The sequence below is a fragment of the Poecilia mexicana genome, unplaced genomic scaffold (genome assembly GCF_051168715.1).
Source record: "Poecilia mexicana isolate PSO_F unplaced genomic scaffold, ASM5116871v1 scaffold_6, whole genome shotgun sequence".
Lineage (NCBI taxonomy): Eukaryota > Metazoa > Chordata > Actinopteri > Cyprinodontiformes > Poeciliidae > Poecilia > Poecilia mexicana.
The window spans coordinates 1,964,013-1,972,132 of record NW_028263375.1 but is presented as its reverse complement, the minus strand read 5'-3'; the positions used below and the strand labels follow the sequence as shown (position 1 = coordinate 1,972,132).

The following is an 8,120-nucleotide window of genomic DNA, read 5'->3' as shown; positions in this document are numbered from 1 at the left end:
GACAGTAATAATGGACTCAGCAAGAGAAGTTTATGCAATATTTTTTTATTCGCACAGAAACTTAAATAATAATGTGATTCCAATAAAGCAGAGGAAGTTTGGCCCGTTGGAGCTTTATGGCCCTTTTCCACAGCATGGCTCGACTCTGCTCAGCTCTACTCAGTGCAGGTGGTTTTCCTTTACAATTGAGTAACAGGTGGGGTCATCATATCATTGGGTGGCCCCAGAGTCTGAAAAATAGTGAGATGTGAGCTGTATCCAACGCAACGCAACGCAACGCAACGCAACGCAACATCCTTAAAACTTCCAAACAGTTCCTGTTATAGAATTTATGCCTCTGGCCTGAGCCTGAGCTGAACCTTGAGCTGGAGTGGTCCAAAATGATTGGCTTTATAGCCAGGTAGGGTTCTGGCTTCTGTGGCCCATTTAATAAACCTACAATACATACAGCATAGAGGAAATCTGATATGGTATTTGGTATTTTTATCTTTTTATTATCTTTTATGTTCTTTGATAATCATTATTCTTTTTATTATCTTTTAACTTGTTCTTTGCTTTATAATTTGATATAAAACTTATTCTGCTCAGATTATTGTGCTCATACGGATCACGTGAACAGGGCGTGCTTGGCTCTGGTTGACTTGGGTTGGGCTCTGATTGGTCTGCTGGTTCGCGCTCTCGGCCCATGATTGGCTCATGGTCGGAGAGCGGCTACCTCTGATTGGATGGCTCGCCTGCAAGGATGGAGATGGCCACTCCCCCTTTCCACGCAAGCATCCCTTTGTTTAAGAGATAAAATATGAAAAAGCCCGCGGTTTTGGTCAGAGTCTGCTGTGGATCGCGTTCGAATGCCCAGCTACGTTGATGCTACTGCTCTATCTCTAGGCCGAAGGCTCTCCGGCCAAGTTTCACGAGGTAAGCGCTGGTAACTTGAATGAATCGAGCATCACGTGTTTAGTCATAGAGTGTTTTGTACTGTATTCTGTGGGGAATAAATCGAGCATATTTGTTCTAGCAGTAACAGTGTTTGATGCATGTTATTTTTGCTGTATTCTGTGGGGAAATAAATCGAGCACATTTAATTCTAGCAGAAACAGCGTTTGGTTTCGTTATTGCCGCCGATCTCCTTCGACCCTGATTTAAAATTTCATAAAACATTTTGGCGTCACGAACAGGATTTTAAAGGGGACTGCGGCAAATATGTTTAACATGTTTAAGAGAAAGAATAAAAATAAGAGTAAGTATGACGTTGGGAAAAAAGTTGAAATAATCCCTGGCTGGGATCAGCCTCACCAGGATGTAGCGCAGTGTTTGCGCGAGGGGGGAGGGCGACCCGAGCCGTGGGGAGATGCGCTGCGGGAAGCCGAGCCGCCGGAGTTGTTAGCTGTTTTGCAAAGCATTGAGGTGGAGGCCAAAAGCCCTGTTGCCGGATTGCAAAGGCGTATGTGGGCTTGCGCAGCCGCTTGGAAAAAGCAGCATGAGATTAATAAAGAAGCACAGGCGCAGCAGTTGAAAGACAGACAGGCCTTAGCCGATGCATTAGCCGCAGAATCGTCACATAAGCAACATGTGCAGCTGTTAAATAACCGGTTAAGGCAAATGACTGAGTTAGCTGAGAGAACTGTGGTTCAGGTAGCTGCACTGAAGAAGCAACAGAAACTTAGAAGGAAGCCCCGGCAGCCTTCGCCAAAAAATGTTCGTGCATTTGTTGCTGGTTTAACTGCAGAATGGGACCCAGAGAAATGGGATGGAAATATTTCGGGAAATGAGACAGATTATATCTGGGAGGAGGGGGAAGATGCTTGTGGGGGAACACCGAACACCCCCCTTCGCCCTCTGCTGGACCTGAGACCTGTTCGTCGCAGGAGGCAGGAACAACGACACCTACCGGATGTGCGACAACAGCGCAGGGACAATGCAGGACAGCTTGTAGTTGATGGTCAGGGAAATCCAGTGTATGACATGGTGCCGGCTCCTCAGCCTGATCCCATTTACCGTACCATTGTAGAAGATTACACACAAGAAGAAGTGTCACATCTAACGCGCAGACTGCGGCAGCAGAATGGGGAGCCGACAGATTTGTGGTTAGCACGGATGTTGGATGAAGGGGCCTCACAAGTGGAAATAGATGCAGTTGATGGGATGTCTTTTGCAGGATTGTCTACCGAGGGAGTAATAAATTCTAATTATCGCCAAGAGGTAAGACAAATGCCAGATACAGCATCATTGTTTGTGGTATGGACGGCCGCCATACAAAACAAATACGCCGCGTTTACTGACTGGCCAGAAATCACTGGAGCTTGGATAACGCTAAGAGAATGTACACAGCGTTTGACTCGATTGTGTGTGAGAGATGCGTTGGTAGTGGGCATGGCTGATCAATATCAAGCCTTAGCAGTTCCAAAAGCCGTGCGGGATCAGCTGATTCGTACTGCACCCCCCCATTACCGAGCAGCAATGCTAACTGTGATGCTAGGCGATCCAGGTGCTTCCATGTCTGACATTAAGAATCGTATAGGGGAGTTAGGAGCCCTGGGGAATTGGGAGGAGCCACGAAGAAGGGATGACCATCAGCAAGGATCCCGTGGCCCACACAGGGATGGGCTGAGACCAGGACAGGGACCGTCCAGATCTGTGTACTGGAGAGCACTGATCCAGGCAGGGGTCTCTCCCTCTGAAATAGATGGACTTCCCACAGAGGAATTAAAGAAGAAATGCCATAAAAAAGGATTGAAGGTAAGTTGCACAAGATATTCTGAATTTCCAGGACTGCATACTTTGGCACAAAGTCTCCGCGACGTCGTCCAGGAGTCCATGAGCGAAGCACGTGGATCTGAGTCGGTAGGACAAATACAGTCGGGTGGGCCCTTTAAGAAAAAGATCATCGCTGAAATTTCGGACCCAGAATCAGGATCATCTGAAGAAGGGGAAATACACCTGCGGACTGTTAAAAAGAAAAAGAAGGGCAAAAAAGGTAGGAATAAGGATAGGAGACATTCAGCCCTGTATCCTGACCTTGCACACCTGGAAGAACGGATGAATGGATTGTTGAAAGAGTCACTCCGGAAGATGAGTGATAAACATGACTTGACCAATTGGAAACCAAATCTAGCGCAAGCGGTGGCCCAATTGAATGACAGGCCAATCGCACCAGGGGTAACACCACTAAACCAAATGAACACTGTCCATAACACCCCAGATAAAGAACCTATCAAAATGTGGAAGATTGATGAAAGGGCAGAACTTCCTATCAGAGCTACCCCAGGCTCCGCAGGGTTGGACTTGAGAACATTGGAACCCATGACCCTAATACCTAATCAGGTTCAAGTTGTAAAAACAGGGCTCGGGTTACATATTCTACCGCGGTCAGGATTGTCCTTAAAAGGATTGACCATTCAGGCTGGGGTTATTGACAGTGATTATCAGGGAGAATTGGGTGTGGTGTGTCGCCACCAAGGCGAAAGTCCCCTGGTATTACAAAAAGGAGACAAGATTGCACAATTGCTACTGCAACCGTGTGACATGTCAGAAGTTCAGGAAATCTCTCCACCCACTGAGATAACAGTAAGGAGAAAAGGGGGCTTTGGTTCCACAGATAAACCTGGGGCAAAGGTTTGGGTGAGACAGGAAAATGGTCCACCAGAAGCCGCATAAATCATTGCCCAAGGCAACGATGCAACTGTATATATTTAGGAGAAGAGAAGTGGTTGAATGTGCCTGTGTCAAAATGTTATTTAAAAGAAAACTAATCAGTATTTTTCTATTTTGTGTTATAGCAGTGCTAATTGTCATTTCAGCTCCATACTCCCGTGACGCCGGCGGTGACGACGTCCGCCATCATGGGAGGCGCCGAGGAGGATGTACCGGCTGCGAAGTCATCGTGTGCCGTGCCTTGGTCGCCATGGTACTGCTGACGACGTCCCGCTTCGCTCTCGAGCGACTGTGGTGGGAAAGCAGTACCCATGACCGGAGCCAGGATAATTTCACTTGTGCAGCACATACCAGATGTCTGATTATGTGAACAGTGTTATTCAAGGTCACCCATGCCTATTGTCACCAGAGGATGTACACTACGAATTCAATCGCATGTACCAATGTGTCAGTATCGTTCTGACACCGACAGACGATGTCTAGGAAACAACGGAACACTGATGGGAGTATCCAATGCGGTGGATAACGAGGTTACTCGCACGATGCTGTCCAACACCGGACAACATGCAGCTAGAGCTGTTCACCAAATAGGGGTCTGGATGCCATCGACAGTTATGACTCAGGAAGAAGCAGCGAAGATCTTCCAGCAACAACTGACATGGAACCTACATACCCCCAATCTTAGCTTTGATTAATGTCTGTACTTGCGTATATATATTGGACGAGTGAAAAGGTCTTTGGTTGATAGAATTTATAACACAGCCTTAAGATGAAAGTTACCTTGCGAATTCGGGACGCAAGACTAAAGTGATTATCAAAGACCAAGGGGTGGAATGATATGGTATTTGGTATTTTTATCTTTTTATTATCTTTTATGTTCTTTGATAATCATTATTCTTTTTATTATCTTTTAACTTGTTCTTTGCTTTATAATTTGATATAAAACTTATTCTGCTCAGATTATTGTGCTCATACGGATCACGTGAACAGGGCGTGCTTGGCTCTGGTTGACTTGGGTTGGGCTCTGATTGGTCTGCTGGTTCGCGCTCTCGGCCCATGATTGGCTCATGGTCGGAGAGCGGCTACCTCTGATTGGATGGCTCGCCTGCAAGGATGGAGATGGCCACTCCCCCTTTCCACGCAAGCATCCCTTTGTTTAAGAGATAAAATATGAAAAAGCCCGCGGTTTTGGTCAGAGTCTGCTGTGGATCGCGTTCGAATGCCCAGCTACGTTGATGCTACTGCTCTATCTCTAGGCCGAAGGCTCTCCGGCCAAGTTTCACGAGGTAAGCGCTGGTAACTTGAATGAATCGAGCATCACGTGTTTAGTCATAGAGTGTTTTGTACTGTATTCTGTGGGGAATAAATCGAGCATATTTGTTCTAGCAGTAACAGTGTTTGATGCATGTTATTTTTGCTGTATTCTGTGGGGAAATAAATCGAGCACATTTAATTCTAGCAGAAACAGCGTTTGGTTTCGTTATTGCCGCCGATCTCCTTCGACCCTGATTTAAAATTTCATAAAACAAAATCAAACAAGGATGGACGATACAAAGTTGTGCTAATCTTCTTAGTACAGCCTAAATAGAGGATAGAATGAAGGAAGGCGCAGAAGTTCATTAGACTGTAACAAGCACACAGTGCTCTGCACATTAAATCCCCATGTGGCTCCGACCCGCTGCTCTGCTTTCAGTCACACAGCCCAGATGATTTGCACTTGACTCACCCTGCGGTAACAACAAGCGACAAGATGGAGCCAGAAGACGTTAAACTTAAAGCTAAAAATGGGAGAAGTTGCACTGCTTACTCAAATTATGGTCTAAAAACAAAAGCTGTAAAATGTTAATTAAAAATATGTTGGGTTTACTTCGGGCTCAGGCCTCTAGTTAAAGTTAATTAGTGGGGATGGATTGGACTCGGACACAATGTCCACGGGTCAAACTGGAATGCTTAGGCCTGATCCAAACTGTCTTGTCAGGTTTTAGAAATAACAGGTCTGGTTATAGCCAGAACTGTAAGGGAGCCACTTTCATATGTGGTACTAATTTGGATATGTATCTGGTAGTTTTCAGACCGTCTGCAGTCTGAACAGTTATACTGCATTTAACCTGACTTTATTTGTGATTTATGCCATTGACGTGAGACATTATAATTCTGCACCAACAGACACAGTAAATCCAGATGTGAACAATGGCTGAAAATTATAACTATGAAAGAAGTCTCTGTGAGTGAAGTGCATCACATCACAATCCCACCACTCTTGGCTCTGACTACACATCCAAACAGACAAGCAGCAGTCAGTGCTCCACAACACGGCCATTGCTATTAGTTATGTTTTATTTTATTAGCTTCCTTGGTGTTGTTATGGTCTTGTGACCATACTGTCGACTCCCATTCCTGAATAACTTTAATGATGATCCACAGACGATGGCATCCATTCGTAAACCGTTCACACAGAAATCTGATTGTGGTCGCATTTAATTAGTAAGAATGGAAAAAAAAACTGAATTCCAGCAAAAAGCTGGAACTGAGCATCAAGACCTGCTGTGTGAACGTAAGACAACTGGATCTAAAGAAAGCTTCTAATGTCAGCTGCAAAAAAAAAAAAAGAAACTTTGGATGTTTGGGGCGAAAGGGAAATATGTGAGACTGGGCCGGGGCATGAGGGCAGGGAGACAGGTGGGGTAGAGTTGAGAATATTTTGGTCAGTATTGGAATCATGATTGTTTAAAGTGATTATTTGCTAAATTTGGAAAAACATTGTTTGTATTAGACTTGGAGAATATTGAATGGTGTCAAATGTCCCAAACATCATATGTACAAGACCTGATGGAGCCATGTGGATGGGATGTTTTGTTACACAAATGAAGCTCCAAAAGTGAAAAGAAAGAACAAAAGACTTGAGTTGGAGGCAACAGAGCTGGAGATGTTAAGGTAGTGGTTGCAAGGCAACAACCAGGATAATCTGACTGTCTGTTGGACTCTATCCTTCAGGTTGGAGTTTTTTGCTTCCCTTTGCTGACCCTCTAACCCGGTGCGGAGGCTCAGCGTGACTTCTGCTCTCCGAAAATGTCGGCTCAACACACATGCACACATGCACACACACACACACACACACACACACACACACACACACACACACACACACCTACACATCACACTTACGGCCACGCTAACACGGCCTTGCTTTCCAGTGCATCAAACACTTTGTTATTGCGGTTATCCCTCACCGTGATGAAAGTTCTGCTCGGTTGTTCATTCCCTCCAGAATATATTTTTCATTCTCACATTCATATGTTTGAGAGGTTTTTTTTCTTCCCCCTCAGCAGATAGTGCTAATCAGGCATATTAATATTTAGAAGGAAAGCGTTTTGGTAATAACCATGACAAGAGCACATTACGGTTTGAGGCTGCTAAACATCAAAGGCTCATTTGAAGAAAAAAAAAATGTTTATTCAATTGTTGTTTTTCATGGGAGGGCCTGTTTTTCCCCTGTCTGTTGTCTGACCTTGTTTTCATGTGAACTCAAACCATTAACTCTGCTTTGTGTTTGGTTTTACACATAACCTTGCACATTCTGAACACTTAGTCGAGAAACTTCCCACAGCAGCCCAGTTTCTCACTGTTGTAGACCAATTAGTTTATCAGTAGTAGCATACTCTTTCCACTGCAATAACAGGGACACTCTGTTTTTATCAAAAATACTTTTTTTTGTTGTTGTTGTTGTACAATTTCCATTATTTGATTCTATTTTTTGTTTTAATGTAAGAATGTCCTACAACAGGCAGCTGGAATATTTTATTGTTCTTCAAAGGCGGCGTGACCACCGAACATTTCGCTTAATTACGATGAAAAGCAGCTCGCTGCTTCTGCTGCTGCTGCTGCTGCTGCTGTTAAAGCTCACTTCTATTGATGTGACTAATTGCTTTTAATATCAACACTAAGAAAAGTTTCTCCTCTTCCTCCCTCCCCCCCTGCCCTGCGTTGCGGTCTGTGCAGAGTGCAAGTTCCACTGCACCAACGGGAATTGCTTGCGTCTGGGCTCGCTGATCTGCAACCAGCTGAATAACTGTGGGGACAACAGCGACGAGGAGAACTGTCCCGTGGTGACCCAGCACCCTCCACCTGGAATCTTCAACTGTAAGTGCTGCGGGATGTTGCTCCAACTCAGCTCCTCTATCTGGTACACAAAGATCTTTCCTTTTTTTTTTTTTTGCTGTTTGTCTCTTTTTCCTCATCTATCTGCTGTTTTACTGTCGTCTCATCTGCTGGTTGCTCTTGTCAGCCACCAGGAGACAGAAACAGTTTCTTTGTCTTAGTCTAAAAAAATAGAAATATCAAACCGAGAGTTGAAAAATCAACTCTTTATTTTCAAATTTTCCACTGTATATTTAAGAAAACAATGTAATGAATCATCAAAAATAGCTCTGGTTTATTACAGGGTAATAAATCCTTTATTAAACTGTAAT

At 44.4% G+C, this 8,120-nt stretch overlaps 1 long non-coding RNA gene and 1 pseudogene across 1 annotated transcript; both read left to right on the top strand.

Annotated features, from left to right (window-relative positions):
- The first annotated feature begins 465 nt into the window (after positions 1-465).
- On the top strand, positions 466-5,116 carry LOC148158508 (uncharacterized). Its single transcript, XR_015762984.1, has 2 exons — positions 466-915; positions 3,798-5,116. It is a non-coding gene; the product is annotated as an uncharacterized LOC148158508 (long non-coding RNA).
- LOC148158507 (uncharacterized) lies at positions 2,245-5,116 on the top strand (annotated as a pseudogene).
- Positions 5,117-8,120: the final 3,004 nt, after the last annotated feature.